Source organism: Dendropsophus ebraccatus, chromosome 2 (assembly GCF_027789765.1).
Source record: "Dendropsophus ebraccatus isolate aDenEbr1 chromosome 2, aDenEbr1.pat, whole genome shotgun sequence".
In the NCBI taxonomy this organism is placed as follows: domain Eukaryota; kingdom Metazoa; phylum Chordata; class Amphibia; order Anura; family Hylidae; genus Dendropsophus; species Dendropsophus ebraccatus.
The window spans coordinates 159,914,456-159,939,538 of record NC_091455.1 but is presented as its reverse complement, the minus strand read 5'-3'; the positions used below and the strand labels follow the sequence as shown (position 1 = coordinate 159,939,538).

The following is a 25,083-nucleotide window of genomic DNA, read 5'->3' as shown; positions in this document are numbered from 1 at the left end:
AAAAGGCATGCCAAATTATAGCGACGTATGTCTGGAAAATTTAGACCTCCCTGATCTCTAAACACTAGTTTTTTCACGGCTATACGAGGACGTTTCCCTCCCCAGATGAAGTTTACAAATGCAGAGTTGATTTTTTTTTATGTCCACATGCTTAAGTAGAACAGGTATGGTCTGCATAGGATAAAGCAGACGTGAAAAAGCCATCATCTTAATAAGGTGGTAGGTTTCCTTTAATTTACAATCTCCTAGTTATAGAAACATAGTAGAGCCGAGTTTGTCAATACATTATAGGGCCATGTTCACACAACGTATATTTTCGTAAAAGCACGGCCATTGTTGCTGATTGCAACAACGGCCGTGATTGATACAAAAATATACGTTACCTTGCCGTCTATGGAATCCGAATGGAGCGTATACACATAGTATACAATCTGGCCAGGATCTCTAGCGGCGCCGTAGAAAACTGACATGTCAGTTTTCTGTCGCTGCTATTCATTGAATAGCGGCCGCAGAAAACCCTGTCAGTGCACACACTGTGTAGTGGGGAGTTCTATAGCGCACAGGTGCGCCCACATCAGAACTCTGCGGCACTAAAGATCATATGGATGATCTTTTCTGAGACCGGCCGTTCCGTGACCTGGCTGGGCCACGGAACGGCCGGTCTCATAATACGTCTGTACATGGCCTAGCTCAGTTAGTTATCTGGTGTGTGTTGGAATATGTATTGGGCCACAGAGTAACTGCTATGCTAGAGATATACAGTACTAGTGATATGCTAGAATATCTTTCTTTTTTTTTTATTAGCAGCAGCAATAAAGTATATATGGGCTACATTTTCTGTGTCCCAAAGTGCTGAATAAATTGTTCTTGGTTAATGGGAAATAGTTACAGCTAACCCATTCTGATGCTGTTCTCCTATATTGTAGGTGATGCCGCAAACAGACATTGACATTGAACTCAGTCAGTCCTACCAATGACAACGGATTCTCCCTGCACTCAGGCTGTCAATCAAACCTGACTGGTGGGAGAAGAGCGTGGTGACTGGAAACTGACACATTCACCATGGATAACAGGTTTTCTATAAATATAATTATTAGCACATCTTAATGAGAATTATCAAGACCTTTCCATAGCCATTATAATGTTTAATTGTAATTGGTAATATCTGTTCTTGTATGCATAGGCACACTATGGAATGAATATTCTAACAATGAATAATAAGCATTATAAAACATGTATTCATACCACACTACAAGCCTTGGTTTTATGACCATGAATCACCCACCATTGCTTTCAATTCCCAACTGAGGCTCTATGTCTCCTGTCTGCTGTGTCATCAGGACAAGCGTACGTCAAGCCATCTCATTGTTTATGCATTCATTTCCTGCATCTCGCAGAACTCTGGACAGAGCTTCCTGTTCTGGAGAAAATGAGAAAATCACAATCAATGACTGCCCAGGGACAAACAAGTCACTTAAAAGGTACAGGCAGTGACTGCTACTACTGCACAATATAACACAAAATTAATCATATATTTCCAGCTCTTTTCTTTATACTGGGGGCAGCTAGTGTACAAATGGGTTTATTGTGCTGTTCTGAGATGTTCTCAGATTCTAGCAATGCATTAGAGGTAAAACTAAAGCCTAAGTTCTAGAAATATTTTTTTTTTTTAACCTATTTAACGCATTTTTTTTAACCTAATTTTTATGGGGATCTCGATCAGCTATAAATAATATCTGTTAGGCTATGTTCACATAGCATATGAGACCGGCCATTCCGTGACGGTCATCCGGTCATCCGGGCCAGTACTGCAGTGTTCTGATGCGGGCGCATCCATGCGTGCCCGCTTTAGAACTCTCCATAGCACACTATGGAGCAAGCAGCCAGAGCCGCTTGCTCCACAGCGTGCGCTAACATGGTTTTCTATGGCCGCTATTCAATAAATAGCGGCCGCAGAAAACTGACATGTCAGTTGTTTGCGGCGCCGCGAGAGATTCCATGTGTATACTCTCTGTCCGGGATTCCATAGATGGAAAGGTAACGTATATTTTCGTAATAGTCACGGCCGTTGTACAACGGCCGTGATTTTACGAAAATATACATTGTGTGAACATAGCTTTATACTGTATCACATTTATATAACGTTTTATTCTTTTGTTAGTGGAGCTATGCAAGCACTATTTTTCTAGGCAAAAAAATGCATTTTTTTTCTGAAAAAGCAGCTTGAAGCTCTCCCCCCCTGTCTTCATGGTTCTCTATGAAGAGGGGAGGGGTGGAGAGAGATGAGGCACCAAAAACAGGACAAAAAAGAGTTAATTTACAGCTACATCTTCGGGCTATCTCCTCCTGAAGTCAGCACTGACCTCTCTGACCTTTGAATACCGTCTTTCATACAGCTTTCACTGTGTAATCCTTTGTTCTCTGCTCTCTGCTGGCGACTAATCTCCCTCCTCCCCCTCCCCTCTCCATAGAGTAGACCAGGCACGTCTGATGTAAACAAGTTGTGATTTCCTGATAATGAGCAGTGAATGAGAGAGAGGAGGGGGGGGAAGTCTTTTTGAATGCAGGTAATGGCATATTTGCCTATTAAACCCAATTACAAAGTTTCTTAAAATCGCCTGTACTATTGATTTCTGAAAAAAAAAAAAAGCCTTCCAGTACTTATGAGCTGCTGTATGCCCTATGCCTGCAGACAGTGGGGTATTCTTCACCCTCTGACACTGTGCTCCCTGCTGCTACCTCTGTCCGTGTCAGGAACACAGACAGAGGTAAAGCAGACACTTTCCCACAACCCCCTTGCTGCATGTGAAGTAAAAACCAACTGCCAGTACTAATGGGACAGATCATGTGACTGGGATTAAACTGAGCATTAGTGGTGGAGAAAGTGGATGCATGGCGGGCTGTTACCAAGGGCAACAGATTATGAAACTAAGCAGCACACAGGGGGTATTAGTGAGTCTATAGCTTTTAAACAATAGATTTTAAGAAATGTGTGTAAATTTGAAATATGTTTCCTTTACATTATGCATCACTATAGACCTAGTTTTCTTTGTGAAACCACCCCTATAATATCCGTTCTTCCCCTGCTCATCTATGGTGTGCAAAATCAATGTTCAGCAACTCTGTTTAGCAGAGGGCATGCTAGGAAATTAGGGCACATCTCCTATTAGAGATATTTTTAGATATTCCCTAAGAAACTCTTTCATAATGGCTTTCACAAGAACAATTTTTTTTCGATACACAATCACCTATGAAGACAGATGTGGGGTAAAAGGAGTTTTACTTTTCTTTTCTCCTAATACAAGTGGGAGTTAATGACCTGAATGTTGTAATTTTATTTGTGGGCTGTGTCCCAATGGAAAATTGTACTTGGGTTTATTTTGATTGATATAATAAAAATTTTCTAAATAAGAAAAATAAAAAGCATCACCAAATCCATCCCTACATGACGCTGACGCATTTTGGGTGTGTTTTTTATGGAGCACCCCTAGGGTCCATTTACACAGAAAGATTATCTGACAGATTATCTGCCAAAGATTTGAAGCCAAAGCCAGGAACAGACTATAAACAGATCAGGTCATAAAGAAAGCCTGAGATTTCTCCTCTTTTCAAATCCATTCCTGGCTTTGGCTTCAAATCTTTGGCAGATAATCTGTCAAATAATCTTTCTGTGTAAATAGACCCTTACTCATGGCTTACCTATTTTTCTAAACCCGGATAACCTTTTTAAAGAGGACCTGTCTCCATTCCTGGCTAAATACATTCAATGGTTATAAAATAATTCTGGATTGTGTATTTTTATAGCTTTATGATGGGCAATTTCTCTGTTATTCTCAGTAATGTATGACTGAATAACCAAATGGGTGTTACCAATTGTGGGTGTGTCCTTACACTTATACTATCCAATCAGAGCTGTAGGTGCAGTGGACTGTGTAGTGACACTTGTAGTAACTGGCAATAACCAGTTGGTCATCGAGCCATACGTTTCTGTTAAGAATAACAGAGGAAAAGCACATCACAGAGCTATAGAAAAATGGTGACCCACAATTGTTCTTGGGCACTACATGTTTTTTTTTTTTAAAAACAGATCAGGAGTAGTGACAGGTCCTCTTTAATATTTATTTCTTCGATGGTTACATGTTTTATCACATGACTTTCTTTGATAAACCTAAAATAAAAGTTTTACCTTTAATACAACTACTTATAACTTGCAGTTTAAAATTTTCACAATAGTTAGAAAAACAGTATATTGTATACCAAATGGCCAAGATATAAATTCCAGAATAAAAAAAATATTAAATACGTTGCAAGAATCTGAGCTGTACTAAATATAAGTTTCCTGCCAAATATGTATCTTTTTCTAATATTTCAGACTCCCAAATATAAGCATTGTATAGAAGCACTGTAGAATTTATTAGTGCTTTAAAAGAGATCATAATAACTACAGTACATTTATATACAACACGTCAGTGTCTCTGTCAGTCACTGCCTGGCTGTTTAGACAGAACTGTGCTTCCTGCTAGGAACCTGATTTAGAAAGGTAAAAGACAGCATGATGGACACATCTAGTCATAATGTAGAAGATCAGCAGTCATTCCCGCAGGATTATTTGGCTCAGCAATGTGCAGCCTTTGATAAATATTAATGGCAAATACTTGCATTTTAAGGTGTAATTATGCCGTTATAATTATTCCTAAACATGTAACTGCAATTCTAAGAGGAAAATTATATAAAACTTTTTAAAAAATACTTGACATTTTCTAGTTCATGTCAAGTGCCGCTAATGAAATTGTTGGAAATTGGGGGCAGAATTTCTGCAGATGGATGGCAACGGCAGAAGCAGAATGTTAAAAAGGATCTGTAGCATGAATGTCATAGAATAGTGTTATAGTGCTATTTCCATTATTTAATTTATCCAATGCACTGGGGAAGGGGGGGGGGATTTATCATTCTGTGCCCCTGGCGTATTCCAGGGAAAAGGAACAGATTTTTGTGCAAGAAAATCCTTGGCTTTTCCCCGGTTTAAGCCCCACTTGCCTGATGGACAGGCAGGGGGATCTGGCCTCCTCCTGTGCCTGATTTATCATGATTTATGGCTGTAAACAGGTTTAAATAAAGGCAGAAATCTACAAATGTTCCAGAGCCTGTGGCATGTGCTTCTTAGTAAATCCAGCGGAATGCATGGGGTCAGGGCTTTATTTGAGGGGGTTGTCCAGCAAAATCTTTTTTTTCTTTTTTTCATATGAACTGGTTCCAGAAAGTGTTATAGATTAGTAATTTACTTCTATTAAAAAATCTCGGCCATACTTATCAGCTGCTGTATGTCCTGCAGGAAATGTTTTATTTTCAGTCTGACCCAGTGCTCTCTGCTGACATCTCTGGCCGAGACAGGAACCACCAGAGCAGAAGAGGTTTTCTGTGGGGATTCATAGAAAACCGAGACAAAGTTCCTGTTTTGGCCAGAGATGTCAGCAGAGAGCACTGTGTCAGACTAAAAATAAAACACTTCCTGCAGGACATACAGCAGCTAATAAGTATGGGAAGACTTGAGATTTGTTTAATAGAAGTAAATTACAAATATATACAACTTTATCATATCAGTTGATTTAAAAGAAAAAGATTTTTGCTGGACAACACCTTTAAGACTAGCATACGAGTTGCATAGCAATGGGCGATGTTAAACTGACGTACGCCTGGCTGAATTCAGGATGTTCCTGCAGCCAATACCTTTGTATCGGCTGCAGGCATGTTACTTTTTTAACATCGATTTGTGGGCACTGTCGGGTGTGCTCCCAAATCAATTAGCCATTCACTTCAATGTAATTTGCGTCCGCCTCTGCACTTTACATTGTGTGAATAGCTATTATTTCCAGACGCTATTCAGTAAACAGCGACCGGAAATAATAGGCAGGTATATTATTTTAACGCCCGTTCTAAAGAACAGGTGTTAATATAATGATATGTGAACACAGCGGGCGGCATTGTGTTGACTTCAATGCAATGCCACTAGAGATGAGCGAACTTTTCAAAAGTTCGGTCCAACCGGACTTTCGGATTTTTTGGGAAAGTTTGGTTTGACCGAATTTCGGATTTCTTCGGATTTCATAGTTTAAAGCATCAATATAATACGGGGGTAGTGTATTTGGTTGAATTTAGGGCTCTACATGTCAGTAAGATCATTATCTTTTCGATATCTCAAAGTCATTTTTTTTTTAGACTTCAATATTCACCATTACAGGGTCTATGCAGGAAATTCACCATTACAGGGTCTATGCAGGAAACTCACCATTACAGGGTCTATGCAGGAAACTCACCATTACAGGGTCTATGTAGGAAATTTACTGTTACAGGGTCTATGCAGGAAAAAGGTCACAAATGCAGTGAAGGAGCAGCAGTAGTCATTGGAGGCCAGTGGATGTCCAGCAATAATCATTTGAGGCCAGTGCAGGAGCAACAGTAGTCAACATGGAGGCCAGGCAGGAGCAGCAGTAGCCAACATGGAGGCCAGGCAGGAGCAACAGTAACCAACATGGAGGCCAGGCAGGAGCAGCAGTAGCCAACATGGAGGCCAGGCAGGAGCAACAGTAGTCAACATGGAGGGCAGGCAGGAATCAGCAGTAGTCAACATGGAGGCCAGGCAGGAGCAGCAGTAGCCAACATGGAGGCCAGACAGGAGCAACATTAGTCAACATGGAGGGCAGGCAGAATCAGCAGTAGCCAACATGGAGGCCAGGCAGGATCAGCAGTAGCCAACATGGAGGCCAGGCAGGATCAGCAGTAGCCAACATGGAGGCCAGGCAGGAGCAGCAGTAGCCAACATGGAGGCCAGGCAGGAGCAACAGTAGCCAACATGGAGGCCAGGCAGGAGCAGCAGTAGCCAACATGAATGCCAGTTAAGTCCCAGCAGTAGTAAACATGGAGGCAAGGGCAGGCACAGCAGTAGTCAACCTGGACCAGGTATTTTTGTCGCTCAGGATAAGACAGATGTGATATACACACTATCAATCAGAAGGGTCCAAATATAGAAATTGTGTGTATATATATATATATATATATATATATATATATATATATATATTTAGTACTTTTTAAGATATAATGCTTACACCTGCACCAGGTATTTTAGTCTCTCAGGATAAGACGGATGTGATATACACACTATCAGAAGTATAAGACTGGTATATCTGTACTGCACGTTTTGGTTCTGTGCACCCTTTGCTGTCCTATGCCTAATCTATCTATCTTTTGCCCTCTGTATATTTCTCTCTCAATCACTAGATGTTTCTCCTCTCCGCTTTCCTAATCTTTCCTTTCCTTTCCCACAATATCTTCTCAGTAGTCTGTAGTACACAACAGCAGCTTGCTTCCACTCTCTCTCTCTCCCTCTACACACTGCTTGGAGCGGTCATGTGAAAGCGCTTTTCCCGCCCGGAACACTTCCTGCTTTCTAGAATGGCGGCTGCCATATTAGAAAGCAAGAAAAAAATCGCAGCGGATTTCCAAAAATCCGAATCCGATCGGACTTGGATTTTTAGGAAAATCCAAACCGGATCCCATACCGACCAAACCGGTTCGCTCATCTATAAATGCCACCCCTGCAGTAAAGAATGGGCGCTGATTCCATTGGAAACAGCGTCCGCTCTTTAATGAAAAATTACGTTGTGTGAACTTAGCCTATATCATATCCACCTTGTTGCATATATTTTGCAATAAATACCCCAGTCCAGTTTGGACAAACTCCACACACCTACAGATATTGTTCCCCAAGTGATTTATGGTTTTATAGGGTCCTGCCGCAGGGACAAACGAAAGCAAATGACTGGCATGTGTTAATCGTTACAGAATGTCCATTCAAATTAACTGACAGTCTGTATTGTGCATGGAAAAGCTGGGTCCTTTAAAAGGCAAAACCACTCTTGGCAGCAACAATAAGTCAAGGCAATGCTAGTACATCAATATGCCAAAGCGGCTGTGTAAGGTTGGCAACCTCGTGGTTGAACATGTGACAACACTGGTTTTAATTACATGTGCTTTGCCAGCTGTATCTATGCCAAAGTGGCCAATATTCTTCACTGCTAGATATGAGCATATGACACATAGGTTCTAATTTGTTGCATATACATTTCACAAACATGCTGTATATAAAAAGACAGAGACAGGCCAAGTATGTCAAGGTAATTTCTACCCAGACATTGTTATGGTGTTGGTGAAGGACAGTTCTGACATGAGAATAGCTAATGATTATTTAATTTAATAATTAATTAATTGATTTTTAATGATAATTTAAGTGTGTAATGGTGAATTTACACAGAGAGATTTTTCTGACAGATTTTTGAAGCCAAAGCCAGGAATGGACTTTAAACAGAGAACAGGTCATAAAGGAAAGACTGGGATCCATCCTCTTTTCAAATTCATTTCTTGCTTTGGCTTCCAAAATCTGTCAGATAAATCTATCTGTGTAAACGCACCATAAGACAGAGCACTAAAATTGTTCTTTCAGACTCCAGATATATTATGGGAAAAATGGGAAATTGTTCCTATTTTTTATAATTTAGGGGTTAATTTTGCCCATCACTATTATTCAGGCTAATTGTTGTTTGTCAGTATGTACAGGTGTTGTAATAGTATTTAGTATTGTATTGTACAGTAATGTAACAAAATTGGTGCATGAGGAGCCACCACCCATCAGACGAGCAGCGAGCAAAAAGTAGCAAAATTTTGCGCAAATCAGTCAAGTTGCTCAAAAATTTACGACCTCTGCTACAGCTTGGATAGCCTATTGTCAGTCCCATAGAACATTATTAATGAATAGAATCTAAACACAGCAATATACCTTAGGGAATATCATTATTTAGATGCTACATTCATATTGAGCATGTTGCTATCGAGTATGGAAGTCTCTGTACACTATATGGATGTTTTTCCTTGCGATGTAATACATGGTCCCAAAAACACACACCAAACTAAAGGGAAATCAGTACCTATTCCTGACAATATTGGCTGGGCTCTGCAGTATGCAGCACTATGGTAAGAAGTGATTAGGTCTAACAAGAAAAAGGGGGAGGCAGCTCCCTGAAGGCAGGAGACATTGTGATGAAATATAAAAAGTAGAAAGATAATAGCAAAGAAAAAAAATCTATTATCAAAACTGGTCTTTTTGTCATGGATGAATACAGACACATCTCCTCAGTGGCTATAGCTTCTAGGTACAATTAGGAAAGCATGGGAATTTCCAGATGAGAAAAGATATTATATTCTGGGATCATGCAGCTCCTCCAGCATTCCTTTTTATAAGCAGCTAATGGGGAAGACAATGCTTAGGCTAGTTACACTATCAATGCAAGCTAGGGAAGAAAAAAGGTCTATATGTACAATACAGGCAAGTCTGTTAGAAACATTACTATGCAACAGATTTCCTTATTTCCTAAAGTAAGATGACTTGTCTTACTATGGTCATATACTGAAGTATTGGAGATATAATGCCATCTCCAGCTATAGGGGGATCCTCTCTATGAAGTCTATTTCCCTTAACTGGGCTTTTAGGCAGGGGTTGTCTCCATGAGAGGTGAAGAATAGACGATGTCTAAGGGTTCATTGCACATGACTATATTCAGGATTCATGTGAGGCCTTTGACTCCTCATTCCTTAGTAGCCCTTTTTCCTGTGATAACAGCCATATAATAGGAGCGCAACATAGAGAGAAATTTCAAAAGTAGCAGGTTACAAAGTGGAAATTCAGTATAGTGCTTAGTGACCCCTTCCAAGGTATAGTTGATCTTGGTAATTTTTTGTTATGAATCCTCATCCTATCTGTAATAGTGGGTGACAGTAGAGCAATCTACAACTAATCATAAAGATCACAACTATTAGGGATTCTTGTGCTTATCTTGTCCACTGACCTATCTCACCACTCGTGTAATGATTTCAGTAAGGGCAGGAATAAATCAAACAGCCGTATAAATTAGTATTGGGGCTTAAAGGGGTTCTCCAGAGAGCAGAAAAGATCCTACCTCTTTTGCCCTCCGGCACTCCACTTCCTCCCTCTGATTGCTTCTAGTGATAACTTCTGAGGTGAAATGGGGCAGGAACATGTTGTGGGCATTGCGTGTGGGCAAAACCATGCCTGCCAGCAATGTCTAGTGGCTGCCTGGTCACCGCAACATTGGTAACATTGTTCAGCTATTCATCTTTGCCCATAACATGCTCCCATCTTAAAAGTTTTCAGCAGAGACTGTCAGAGGGAGGAAGTGTAGTACCAGAGAGTAGAGAAGGGAGGACCTTTTATATTTTCCGGATAACTCTAGCATTAGGGTATGTTCACACTGAGTAAATCAGGCGGAGTCTGTCTATGGGACAGCGTGCGGGACACTGAGGCTATGGGACACTGAGACAGACTGAATTCTGCCTGATTAACTCAAAAAATCTGTTTTAAGTTTTGATTGGTTTAGATCTGAGTGTTCAGACCCTCACCAATCACCAAATAAAGATGATTAAAAAATGTGCAGAGCACTTCACCCCCCTACTCGCTGCTCTCCCCGTCTGTCTGCAGGAGACAGATTCTATAGTAAGTTTATGGAGCCCAACTTCTGCAATGAAGTTGAGGGCGCAGTGAGCCGGGGAGTGAAGTGCTCAGCCATGTTCTTCTCCCAGCAATATCTAGCGACTGGTGGGAGTCTGAACAGACCCTGATTGATCAAAACTTTTTATATGTCTGCGTAACATGTCAAAAGTTTTTTTTTAAGTGACAGTAATGCTTTAATCCTAGGTAGTACAATTTGTCTTGCTCTCTGCACTTTGATGTCCTTGTCCCTATATTAGCTGCAGACATATTTACTGTGAATATATAATCTGCCCCACTGTTTCAGTATAGAGTGACAATCTTGGGTTTTCATAAAGATTTTTCACTTTGGTTCCAGAGTGGCTCCATTCTAATCTGCTGGAAAAGTACGATAAGGACATTGGTTGACCATAATTATATACAATCTCCCTTTTCCTGTGTGGCATCTAAATAAAGCTTCAGGAAATTATTGCGGCAAATGCCAATATGGCCGGATAATTAGCAGCTATTTGTCTTCCACAATCACATCAGCCGGGACCTATGTCAGTCTGACAGCCATTAAGTGACCTGATGCTCTGAAACTTTTTTGTTATATGGTAGTAGTATGTGGGCAATAAGATTTGTGCTATGAAGTCAGTGATCCATGCCCTTTAACAGCGCTATAGGCCCAAGGAAGGTTGCTATCCAACAAGACAATTTCTCAAGACAATTAATATAAAACATGTTTATTAATATATGTAGAATAGTGCAGAAAGATGACATCCTATCACATAAGATAATCTGCAAAGACATACAATCTGCTTTCAACCTCTGAAAGCAAACTGCCAGCCAATTTATTTCTACACACAATGACATTTGCTGTGATAGGATTTACCACATTTGCATAAAACACATCAAAATGTAACTGTATTAAGCAATTAGAGGGCTGCTAAGAAAGCTGCAAATGCATCTTCACTATCTAAACACACTGGCTGATTTGTTAATACAATTCATGTTAGTGATATGCATTGATATATCATATTGTGTACGCATACTGTTAAGATACATTTCTACCACATTCTCTTTCTAATGTATAATAGACTGAGATATGAAGTAATGACCTGCTTTTAGAGGCCGATCAATTGATCTTTCAATAGGTAACGAAGACTGGATGACATACAGTATATCCTGATACAGTACATCACAATGTGAGAAATGGGAAGGCAAGATGTCCTCACGTGCAGTATTATTACATAAAGCATTGCCAGTAGCTATGTAAGATGAAATCCAAAATATTCTTTATAACCAACCAGCTATAACCTATGTGTGCTGGCAACAATTTCCTATAAACACAAACCACAGTCGTTCCGATGAGACAGCAAATTCAATTGGTGTTCTACGTGTTCAATTTTATTAGGTTTCATATAAACTTGTTGAGCAAGTTTCCATTTATACCTCTAAATAGTATTATTCTTTCGATTTTTATAAGCAACTGAGCACAGATCTGAGAACTGGTGCAGAGAGAGAACTGGAAAACCCAGATTTATAGGTCTGTGTAACTCAAAGTCCCTGAGTGGTGTCACTAATGCACCAGGGAGCTGGGTGCACGAATGCTGGGGGACTGCGCAGGGTTAGCTGAGTATGGAGGGGGGGCTCTCGTGGTCAGAGGTGCAATGCTGCCTCTGGCCACAAGAGAGACTCATGGTGCTGTGCAATGTGTTGTGAGCTGCTGTACGAGGGGAGGGGGTGGTGTGTGGTGGATTTGTGCTGTCAGTTGTCTCTACCGGGGTGCAGTCCTATCAGTCTGTCAGTGGTATAGCTACTACGATGCCATGAAGGCAGACCATGCTTTGCAAGAGGGGGGGGGGCATAGCAGTTACATGGCCTTTATGGTAGCTATGGCACTGGGATGAGTTTTTTCTTATAAATACTAATCTAATTCTAGATTTTATTTTTTAAGAGCCAGTCTAACAATTTTACAATTAAAACAGTGATTAGGCTGGTTGCTATGGCTAACACTGCCAGTTATTACTGCACTACCTTGTCATAACTGTATGGTCACATGTACAAAAAATATATATGTTAACAAAATATCACAGCTTAGATGTGCTATCTGATCAGATGTCTTGTATATCCTAATATTACAGAGTTAAAGAGGACCTGTCACCCCCCGTGCCGGGGTGACAGGCTCCCGACCCCCAGTTAGATCCCCCGCTGCCGGAGCCGGTCCCGGGACGGAGATATCCCGGTCAGAAGCCGGCGCGCTGCAGAGATGAGTCCGGCTCCATTCATTCTCTATGGACGCTGGACCTCTCTCCAGAGCGCGCGCGTCGGCTTCTGACCAGGATATCTCCGTCCCGGGACCGGCTCCGGCAGCGAGACTCGGCAGGATGAGGTATGTGTAAGGGGATATAACGGGGGGTCGGGAGCCTGTCACCCCGGCACGGGGGGTGACAGGTCTCCTTTAAACATCTGTGTTTATGTATCCAAATGGACTTGTCATCACTTTCATGCTGCCTGAACCCATGAGTCATTGGGGCATTGCCAGTGGCTTCTCCACACCCCACTGGCCTTTATTGATGTCTCTCTCTCTCTTTCTCTCAGGATACAGAGATTTGCTTTACAGGGATAAAGGATATTTATTTAAACATCCTTAAACACACCAACGTGTTTTGGGGATGATCCCCTTATTAATGAGCCATGACATCATACACTATTACGGGTGAGCTGATGATTTTTGCATTTGTTTACTATACTCTGTTACACTAAATAGAACATCTTACATTGGAGACTTGTTAATAACTGTGTAATTCTAAGAACGTTGCGTAATTCCCCATCAGTTGTCTCCTGTAAATAAGAACAGCCTTCAGCTCAGTTCTCCACTGGGCAGACTATGGCATTACAAAAACAAACTATGTAAAGCACAAGAATTTTCAACAGAATACCTGTCAAATGCCTTACAGAATACAACTAAACCCTTATCATTATTATGGCACAGGCAAGCACTGCAGCACAGTAAATGCAGATTATGGGAGCCATTAATTAACTTCCCTGCAGACTAACAGTCAGTAATTTATGTTAATTGCTATATGTAGTTAGTAGTGGGTATGCTTCTGTTAAGGGATGTAAGCCTCATTTATCTTCATCTGCTTGGTGTACTCTCTAATACATGGTACAGGCAGGAAGGAAGAGGCCTAGGAGTTGTCATGGCAACTTCAAGACGTGAGAAAGACAATGGTGATGAAAGACCTTCTTTACGTGGGACTAATCACTTTTCCTATAGCTTACCTCCCATTACACGATCAAAGCATATATTCTTTTTTCTTTTCTTTTTTTCCTAGTAAATTAGCAAGTCTTAGTTAAATAATAATTGTAAATAATATATTAATTTCATTTCTCTAAAATTAATACAGTTTCTATAAAATAACTGTATAAAATTAACAACTCAGGGATTTACTGATCCATTCCTTATCCCATGGCTTAATAACTCTCAATTCCAAAGCTTGCCTTTTATGACTGTACTTTTCTATACACTATATAATTGATTCCTCAATCACAAACATCTGTTTAGTAATAATAGATGATTTAACCCATGAGCACATGTGTCACATTGGCAAAGATAATGGATTGTACAGTATGAAGGGCCAGAAGAGCCAGCTCACGTTCAGCTGAGCTGTCCAAATTGGAAAGAAAAAGCTAAAACATCTAATTGGGTTAATGGGCCCAACAGCAACAGTACTTGCCATGGTAATATGAAGCACACAATGGAAGAGTAAGGGGCTTGCAGGGCACTTGCCCTTAGTGTGCCAAGCAATTCTGCCTTGGTAAGAATACTTATATACAATTACTAGAGCAAAAATCTTTGTTAAAGTTGTAGTTGTAAAAAGGCCTTGCTACCTCATCTTAAGAGCAATGTTTATGTTCCTTATCATATGTATGTTAACATCCAGGAAGGATAAAAGGGGCACACAGGTTTTGTTCTTATTCTGTGTGATCTAAAAGGGATGAGTTAGGGTAGTATGACATGAGTATTAAGACCCCATTTAGATTTTTTTCTTAAATTCTAAGCTTGTTTGTAACAGGCTTCTATTTAATGAATTGTGCCTGTATCACTTGCTGACTCCCCGAGAAGCTGCTGAAAATGCTCACTGCCTGGTCCACTCTGTCTCCACTTCTCTGTCCTCCCCCTTCATTGTGATTTTCGTCTCTTCTGTAGGCCAGGCAAGCTGCGACGGACTCATACCTGTCAGTGATCACCCGGGCAAAGCAGAAGGAGCCAGTCATGGTACCAGGCAGTTGGCTCTGTGGTATATGGCAGTTGACTCTGTGGTGCAGTGCATACTGGGAGATATAGTTTCCCGGCCGGGTGCCATAATGTAATACTGGGATGGTTTGTAAAAGTTGTAATCCGGAGTATGAGCAGCACCGACAAGCTTGAAAGGTGTCAAACAATCGGTGAGTTCACTGATATGCTTTTTGTGCATTTTATTTTTTTATTGTACCACCTGAATAAACCTTTAAGCATTCTTATTATTAAACAATTATTTTAAATTTTATTGAACTTTAACACCGGGAATAATCTGTATGTTTCAGGTAGATATTTGTGCTATAAGTCTGAGCTTATTATCTACACTTGTTGTTGTTAATGCATTCTCTTAAGTGTCCTTGTCATTATAAAAAAAACAACAACTTTGGATATGTTGCAGAGATATTTCAGATGTTTTGATCAGTCAGGGTCTGAGTCAGACCCCCGTTATCTCAAGTATTAGCCAGAAGAATCTCCTCATCTCTCTGCAATCTTCATCTCATGCAACATCCATAGTGGAGCTCATCTTATGCAGGCAATGGGGGAGGAATGGGCTATATTTAGAGAATGTGCGGGTCCCAACACAGACCCCAAGTGATCAAAAATGTTAATTTGTCTCTGTGACATTTTTTTTAATGACAAGGACACTTTAAGTATTATTGAATGTCAACAAATCTAAGGTTACCCATAACACACCCACACACACACCCATTGCATTTTCATAAACCAGTGTTACCTGACTTAAAGGTGTTATCCAGCACTACAAAAACATGGCCACTTTCCCCTACTGTTGTCTTTAGTTTGGGTGGGGTTTTGAAACTCAGTTCCATTGAAGTAAATGGAGCTTAATTGCAAACCGCACCTGAACTGGAGACAACAGTAGGGGGAAAAGTGGCCATGTTTTTGTAGCGCTGGATAACCCCTTTAAGAGAAATGCACAAAGGGATTCATCACATGTCAGGAAAACAAGAAAAAAATAGATTTCACAAAAGGTTGTTTTAGGGTGTTTAGTTTGTGCTGATGCTGTGTTATTATGTCTGTTAAAATTTATAACAACTTAAATGGCACAGTTTAGCAGATGGATAGAAGAAAAAGTTTGCGTACAGTACATCCTGCATTGTGCATTGAAAATTACTGAAATAATATGTATCTGCGTCTATTAATTATATGCCACCTTTAGAAAATTTGAAATGATTTATATGAGAAAAGAACTTTGCAATCAAAACACTATTTTATAGGGTGAAAATGAGTATTGTTCTGCTTTTGTTGCCATGGATATTAGTAACTATAGCAAAGAACAAGATATACAAAGCAACATATGACTAGATAACGGGTACGCTGTAAACTGTTCAGCTATAGTTCAGCTTGAAGGATTGTAAACTGCCATACAAAGGGTTATCATGCAATTTTTGAAATAAATTAAAACATTGGTTACTTAAAGTGTCACTGTCGTGAATTTTTTTTTTGCAGAAATCAATAGTCCAGGCGATTTTAAAAAAATTTGTAATTGGGTTTATTATCCGAAAAATGCATTTTTATCATGAAAAAGCAGTTTGAAGCTCTCCCCCTGTCTTCATTGTTCTCCTATGGAGAGAGCTAAAGAAAAGACCAAAACAGGACAACAAAGAGTTAATCTACAAATCCCTCACCCGTTATCTGTTCTGACCATCACCAGTGACCTGTCTGAGCTCGGATTACAGCTGTCACCCAGCTCCATGCCTGTAATCCTCTGTTATCTGCTTTCTGCTGCCGGCTAACTCCCTCCTTCCTCCTCCCCCCTCCCCTCTCCCTAGAACAGACAGGGTACGTCTCCTGCAACAAGTCACAATTTTCAGATTTTTCAGAGTGGATGAAAAAGAGGAAGGAGGGGGGGACCTGGGAAAAGGCTTTTTACATGCAGATAATGGCAGATTTGGCTAATAAACCCAATTACAAAGTTTCTTAAAATCGCCTGGACTATTGATTTCTGCAAAAAAAAAAATACGACAGTGACTCTTTAAATTATTTTTTTAAATACATTTTTTCAGAAAAATAAAAATGTAAACTATGGGAAAAGTATACGCTAACACATGCATTATGTCCTAGGTGAAGTTTATCTGTATGTTTACGATCCAAAAGTAAGAAAGAGCTTAGCACTCACCGTTTGCTGCCAACATAGTCCACTTTATTCAGATAAGCATGAATACAGGGGAGGGAGGTGGAAGCAGGAGCGTCAAGGCGACAGACTGTTTCACTCGCAGTACGCGAGTTTCGTCAGGCCCACGGACGTCACTGCCGGGGGAGGGTCTTGTATAAATACATTTATGTATTTATACAAGACCCTCCCCCGGCAGTGACGTCCGTGGGCCTGACGAAACTCGCGTACTGCGAGTGAAACAGTCTGTCGCCTTGACGCTCCTGCTTCCACCTCCCTCCCCTGTATTCATGCTTATCTGAATAAAGTGGACTATGTTGGCAGCAAACGGTGAGTGCTAAGCTCTTTCTTACTTTTGGATCGTATTGGATTTGTCTTCACTAGCTATATGCACCACCGAGCTACCTTTCCTTATGCCTCTATATCCTCTACCTCTATCGTCCTAGCCCGGATAGTCGTCCCAGCCACATATGCACTTTGGTGCTAACTCAGTTTATCTACTGGACTTTATCTGTATGTTTGTTTAAACCAACAGATATAGTTGGCACCCGAACGATCCTTAGATTGTTTGGGTGGTCCATTGAAGTCAGCGAAGGTCTGCCATTGCTTTCAACATTGTGATCTTTCAAAATGTTAAAAGACCACAATTTGCCGCCATTGTGCATGTTGGCAGATCATTGCCTTTCAACATGTGCTATTACATTAAGCAATTATCGTCCAAATAAGACTGATAATGGTTCAGTGTAATAGGGCCCTAATGACAGTTGCAGTACCTGGTGAGGATGAGATGGGGAGGGGGGTGCCAGGAATTGAACTTCCATCAAGATTAAATTGCTTCAAAACTGCTTAAAAGTGTCAGCATTATCATAATTTTTTTTGACATGTCAGAGAAACGCGTCAAAAGTTCTGTTCAGACCCGTACCAATCGCAAGAACGAGCAAGGAAAAGACCGTGCTGCATCAGTGTCCGCTCCCCGCTCTGTGTCAGGGAAATCAGTTGGGCTGCCTAGACTTACATAGACTTATAGAGCCTGTCTGATCAAGTGACACAGAGCCAGGAGAGGACTGTGCTGAGCGCTGTCTTCTCCCAGCTTGTTCTACCAATCGATATGGGTCTGAACACCTGGATCAATGAAAACTTTTGACAAAGTTTATGATGACAGAGACACTTTAACTGAAAACCTATGTAAGAAGTTGAAGGAGCATGGTGGTAGCCAGAATTTTTAGCTTTGCTCTTCCGATTGCTGGGGAGGTTCGCACTATGATGTTTATCAAGTTTTTAGTTCTGTTAAATGCATTGCATCGTGTCTGTCTCATGCCTACACAACATATCTCTTCAGGATTTTCTGTATAATTGAAACTAAACAGTTTTAGAAATAATAGTTTGATTTTACTTGTTATGTGATGCTATATAAACCTCACATGTTTTGCTAATAGCATTCTAACTCAGCAAGTTTTCACATGTATCATGTGATTTTTTATTTTTTTTTTGTTCAACAAGAATCTGTTTTATTGCATTACTTATATACCCTGAACATCTTTAATACATTATTAAAATTTTTAATATTAAAAAAGTAATAAACACAGAGGTAAAGACATTGAACTGGACTTAAATGAACTTGAAAAGTGCTTTGGCTAACATTTTCTAGCAAGAAACATGTTAAGCGTACATACCACTAACGTTCCATAGAGCTCCGAGCTGACAATTGGAAATGATGCCTTCTTATCACTATTTGTAAAATTAGAACTGTAATATAAAGGAAGACAAAATATTGATGTATTAATATTTCTTTTTCTAGATAATAGCATACAAAATAAAGAAGCCAACATTGTATACATTAACTTCAGCCCAGTACAAAGATATTGTAAGAACAGTAGAGCTAGCTAAAGTAGAGAAAAATTCTTCTTGCTGCCTTGACTTGACTTGCAGGCCAGCATCATTGGGAGGCAGCATGGTGTGATGTACACCAGGCAAGTAAAATGATGATTATTTAGAACAACCAGAATGAAAAGCTTCCCTCACAAAACTTTTGCACAGCTTTTTTTTGGCCTAAAAAAGGCTACAAAAATACCCAATACAAAAATTAACAGTGCTTTATAGTGTAGAGCAGGTATGTGAACCACAACCACTCCCAGGCAACCGCAATGGGATAGTAACATCAACACAAAATCCTCCACTCCACAACTGGGGGTCCAAGAGGTGCAGGTCCGAATATAAAGGCAAGACAAAATAAAGTCCTAAAAATTTATTAAAAAACATCACCTGGACCTGTGCTCGTTGGACCCAGTTGTGAAGTGGAGGATTTTGTGTTGCTGTTACAAAAATGCCCAAAACACTGTCAGCAGTTTGTCCAAAAGGTGGCTTGAAAGGGACTTCCTGAACACCTGGAAAGTGGTTGTCTAGTCAATAAGTAAGTATTATAACTTCTAAGTGCACACATGGTAAAGGCTAAGGTTGTTTTCACACTGCATTAAGCATTGTCCATTTAATGTAAACACAGGGGTAGGTCCTAGCACTTTTAAATGGAAGGACAAAAGTGTTTAATTTTGTTTCTTCCAGGTTGTAATTGTTGTGGTTTGCTGAATGGAATAGTGTAGATTTTTGTGCCCTTCTTCCCCATCAGTGATTTTTGGCATGTTGTAACATCTCACTTTATAGGAGCCATAACACTTTTATTTTTTAAATACAGATCCACATGAGGGCAAATTTTAGAAAGAAACAAGGTTTTGAATCGCTATATAAAATCATTTAAAATTTTAAATATATGTGAAAAAGGTGTGTGTGGGTAATTTGAACTATTGGGGGGAGGGATTTTATACTTTTAAAAGCTTTCATTTTTAGGTCTCCCTCGAGAACATTTATCAATAGATTGCAGTGTAATCGGTGCTCTGCTGGTATAGCGTGCCTAAGGCAAACTGTGCAGATTTACCATAAATCATATATTGAAACACAAACCTTATAAAGCAACGACTAAAATAGACACTAGGGTATTTAATCAGTTCATTCATTTATGATCAGTGGGATTTAACGCCTTAAGAAAACAGCCAATTTTATTTTTTTTCCTCTTTGCACCTTCTTAGAACCATAACTTTTTGGTATGTTTTTTATAGGACCACATACACCATAAAATGTATGGCGCAGTAAAGGAAATATTATTTGTGGGGTGAAATTTCAAAATCAACAATCCAGTTTTTTTTCTTTTCTTTTCTCGTTTTTATTCAATGCACTCTACAGTATAACTGTCATGTTATCTTTATTATGTGGGTCATGCCAATTATAGCAATGCCCCTTTTATATAGCTTTAGAATTATTTTACTACTACTACAAAATTAGTATGCTTAGTAGGCTTATCAGAGGCAACATGACACAGATGCAGTAATGAAATACAGCAGAGCTGCAGTAAAAAACATTACATAGCATAGTGGTTGTAAGTGTACATAATATAAAAAAATATATTTGAACAGGTGCCTAAAGCGAATCTGTACCCACTGGCCCCCTTCCCGCCTCCCAAACCACTGGTACCATTCTTTACATGAACTGAAGTCCTTTCTGGATCTGTTTTTCAAAATCCTTGTGGGGGCCATTTTTGGATTGAAAAATCATCTTTCATTGTGCAGTATTGGTGTCATGGAGGCAGGACCTAGAGCATTAATTTCTGCCCCTGCCCCTGCCCCCCCCCCCCCGCCTCAATTTCTTGTACTGTGCCTGGCCCGAATCTCTACTGTATAACACTGGTTACTTACACACTAGTCTGTAACAAGAAGCCCAGCCACGTCACTGTGCCTACGCCTTTTAGCATCTCTACTGCGCATGCACAAGTAACCAGCGTAGAACAGCAGAGATCTGGGCTGGGGGCTGTACTAGAAACCAAGGAGGCAAAGAAGAAAAATCGATAGGACACCACTGATGCACAATACAAGATGATTTTTCACCTCAAAGATGGCACCACAAGGATTTTGAAAAACAGATCTGGGACCTACAGTGGAGATGAAGGACCAATGGTGAGAGTAAGGAGAACTTGTTCAATGGCCTTACTTCTATATAAAAATACTGATCAAATAAGGGTGTATAACATGGATTGTTTTATCTTTAACTTTTAGGCTATGTTTCTACTACGTAAAAATGATGTCCGTCTTTTCATATGTAATGATATGAAAAATGATAATATTTATTCATTAGCAAAGGTAATGGGAACATACAGTAGCATTATTCTTTATTTTCTAATTAGTTGGCCCATTTTTTCTTAATTAAAGAAGTAACTATCTTTTTGCTATTTTGGTGATATCGCTGGAATACAGATGTGAAAAAAAAAAATGAACCTAGGCATGTGAACTATGCAAACATAAGACATGCATTTTTACATTCCGTTAATTGGCTTTTGGCTAAAAATGGCAGAGATATGAAAAAAACTGAAATAAATATGTTGAAAAATGAATAACACACATTTAAATGCATCATCACTGTTTTTTTTTTCATGAATAATAATGAAAATAATCTGAATTTAAAATACAGAAATGTGACTTTCCTAAGGAAAGGAATTTTAAAAATCAGGTAGAGGTGATTATAATTACAGAAAGAAAATTCAAAGCTGAAAAATAAATTACCAAATTTAAGACAACAAAATGTTACAAGGCAAGTCAACATCTTCATATCACTGACTATAGGGAAGTCTGACGGGAGCATGTAGCATATATCCCATTTCCAGCATGCAGAGGGCTCACATTACTATATATTTTTTTAAGGCACTCTTGATTCCAGAGCACTGTACATATAATAAGGGGTCAACAAATAAATCATAAGTAAAGTCAAATTCTAGAAATGCTCCTAAAAGTGACAGCGATCATGTAAGGATCGGGAAACACCCAATCCTCGGCTGCTCATCTGTTTAGAGCAGGCTTTAAAATGTATCGTTTTTTAGCCACACATACCCAAACATGGTAAACAGGGTTATGTGTGGCCGATAACAATAAAGGGAAACTTACAGCACAAATATGTATATATCTGTGCTGTCAGTTTTCAGATCATAGGCACTCTGTACTTGCCACACTGCTTGTGATCCAAAATCTGGCTCCTCTGGTCATCTGGCTGTATCTTCAGGCCTCTGCCTTCTCTGGAATGATTGACAGTTGGAGGAGGCAGGGCCAAAAGACACAGGCGGCGGCTAGAGGACTGGAAAAGCCAGATGCCAGATCACAAGCAGCATGGTAAGTATAGACTGCTTGTAATCTGAAAACTGACAATTTCCAGGGCTGCACAAATGATACAGTGATTGTTCGTGCAGGCCAGACCCTCCAAATCTCATGCTGCATAATAGCTCAGTGGTATCCCATGCCCTGTGGTTATAAGGCTGGATATCAATGTCCTAAACAATAGTTAAATTTGGGAATTTTGGAGCATCACCGGGGAGGGGGTGGAAATTAAAGCCGGAGGTCACTTACCTCCCCCGTTCCAGCGCCGGTGCCTGGATCGCGCCGCCCGGTACTCCCGTCACGTGGCCGCTACCTGGTCAGAGCTGCCGCATGAGACGTGACGTCTCAAGTCAGCTCTGCCAATTAGCGGCCGAGGTGGGACTCCGGAGTCCCGAGGCGGGACTCCGCTGCGGCTGCTGATTGGCAGAGCTGCCTTGAGATACCACGTCTCATGCGGCAGCTCTGACCAGGAAGCGGCCGTGGGACCAAAGTACCGGGCGGCGCGATTCGGGCATCGGCACTGGAACGGGGGTGGTAAGTGACCTCTGGCTTTAATTTCCACCCCCTCCCTGGCAATCCACCAAAATACCCCCCGGCCCGGAGTACCCCTTTAATTCTAAGATAAAGTTACTATGTAAAGCCCCTACTGCACAGGCCAAGTGCTGTCAGTGCTCACTTGCTTCTCATTTCCCTCTCGCTGCTGGCGCTATTACACGCATCGGCAGCAAGTGGGTGAGCGCTGGGGAGGCTGCCCAGGTGATCGCTTGATCGTCCGGGCAGCCCATAGAGGATAGCAGCGGTCTTCTGCCACCGCTCCTGTTCCACGGAGCAACGGCAGCATATCACTGCTATCTTAGTCGTTTGTCTTTTAACTAGAGATGAGCAAATTTGCCGAAGTTCGGGTTTGTGATTCCCGCTGTATGCAGCCTCCGTAAACAGGGTGGATACAGCGTAAGGACCGCCTGGAAAACTGGGATACAGCCTATGCCAATGTCTGTATCCCAGTTTTCAGGGCGGTCCGTAAGGCTGTATCCACCCTGTTCACGGAGGCTGCAGCCAGCGGGAATCAGAAGCCGATAGTTCAGGTTCATACGAACCCGAACTTCGGCAAATTCGCTCATCTCTACTTTCAACATGTTGAAAGACAATGACAGACCACAAGATGGAGCTTTTGTTTATTCCACCACATATTATATTGGTTGTCATGAGTTATTGATATTTAAACAATTATACAAATGTAAGTAAATATCCAACTTATTGTACTACTTTTCTAATTAATTTGCCCAAAATATCATCCTCCTTGAATTGTGTATTTAGTCATTCATTTACTCAGCAGTAGAAAAACACTGGTAATAAAGTACACAGCAACAGCAAACTGTTTTGTTATATTCCTGTATTGTAATCTCAGAGAATGCAAATGTTTTCTACTACAACAAAATATGTGGAAGCATTAATCTGTCAGGCCCATGCCAATCTCTCTGTGCTGCTTCCCTGGGCATACAGAATAAGTAAATATCAGCATGCTGTCTAAAAATAGAGGTAATCTGTATTCAGAAATGTCATGTCTGCTGTCACAATCAATGCTGCTGAAGTGCTGCTGTGAGATAATATCCTAATCAAAGCAATTATGGTGCATTTGCTTATTGGCTCTATTTGGACCTCTGTCACCTTTTGAGAAGAAAATTTGAAAATACAAAAAGAAAGGTATCTTTCTTATGTCCTCAGTTTTTGGGTGGTTTCGTAGCTCCATGGAGGAGAGTTGTGTTACCACATATAATCTAAGAACAGGTGTTCTTGGAAGAAAGTAGCTATGTTTTTGCAATAACCCCTGACTGAATAGCCCCTTTTAAGGCTATGTTCACACTATGTAAAACAACAGCCGTTATTTTCAAAACAACAGCCGTTGTTATGAAATACGGCCGTGTTGTGTGAACATAGCCTAAAAAGGTATTCTAGCCGTTATGTAAATAAAAATGGTACAGTGGCTGCAGCGGTGTGCCGTCTTAGTATATGATAACCGGCACACAAAGAGGCTGTAGGTCCTGCTCCCAAGTGCTCTCCTGGGAAGCAGGTAGGTAAGTATATATATTTTTTTGATTGAGGACAGTTGGCCTGTAAATAGTAAGTGTAATGCATATCCACAATAGTGAGACATTGGTAGCTCAAGAGATAAAAAGAAATTTTCTTGATAATTTAGATCCAAACATAAGAAATAGCGAGCAAGGGTGGTCATTTGCTTTAACCCTGTCCCGGCTAAAGGATGTAACATCCTTGTAGGGAAGCGAATCAGTACCCAATGATCTTGTACATCCTTGTTACTAAGGCTTACTTCAAAGCTTGAGGTAGAGGAGGCTGAAGTGCGACCTGCTCCCCCTATGTGCAGGAACAAAGTGGTGTGTGGGGGAAGTGCTGGCAGCAAGAAGGGAAAGGAGTAAGATCTATGATGCCCCTTCTGTTCCTGTATAGCTGTACATGACTTCAGAAGAAGGATAACAAGATATTTTGTGTATAGTATCTTTCCTGTTAACTACTGAAGAGCATTTCTAATCTTGATTTTTACAAAAGAGGGGCTCCATGTTTTACAGGACTCCCTAGGGCTGCATCCAAGTTCTCCAGCTGCCAGGAATCAAATGTCGGTGTTCGGGTTTTGGACAAACCCTAGCATACTCGAGGTTTGCTCATCTCTAGTATTTAGAAATGTTACATTTATTTTAAGGCAACTTTTTAAAAACTTTTATTTCACTTTTTCTTATTAAAATAAAAATCTGTACTCTTTAACATGCTCCATGTTTTATTTAAATAGGAACTGTCAGTTTTAACATGTCTTAGAGACAATTCAAAAGTTTTGATGAGTCCGGGTCTGCTCATCACTACTACTACTACTCATCCCTACAAGTTTGATTACCACTACTAACCA

The 25,083-nt window shown here is 40.4% G+C and overlaps 2 long non-coding RNA genes across 2 annotated transcripts; one reads left to right on the top strand and one right to left on the bottom strand.

The window, feature by feature from the left end:
* Positions 1-1,179: 1,179 nt before the first annotated feature.
* On the bottom strand, positions 1,180-14,866 carry LOC138784728 (uncharacterized). The gene is made up of 3 exons (XR_011361921.1): positions 14,781-14,866; positions 13,826-13,874; positions 1,180-1,420 (listed from the first exon to the last, which is right to left on the bottom strand). It is a non-coding gene; the product is annotated as an uncharacterized lncRNA (long non-coding RNA).
* LOC138784729 (uncharacterized) lies at positions 13,153-24,834 on the top strand. The gene is made up of 3 exons (XR_011361922.1): positions 13,153-13,259; positions 14,754-14,992; positions 24,752-24,834. It is a non-coding gene; the product is annotated as an uncharacterized lncRNA (long non-coding RNA).
* Positions 24,835-25,083: the final 249 nt, after the last annotated feature.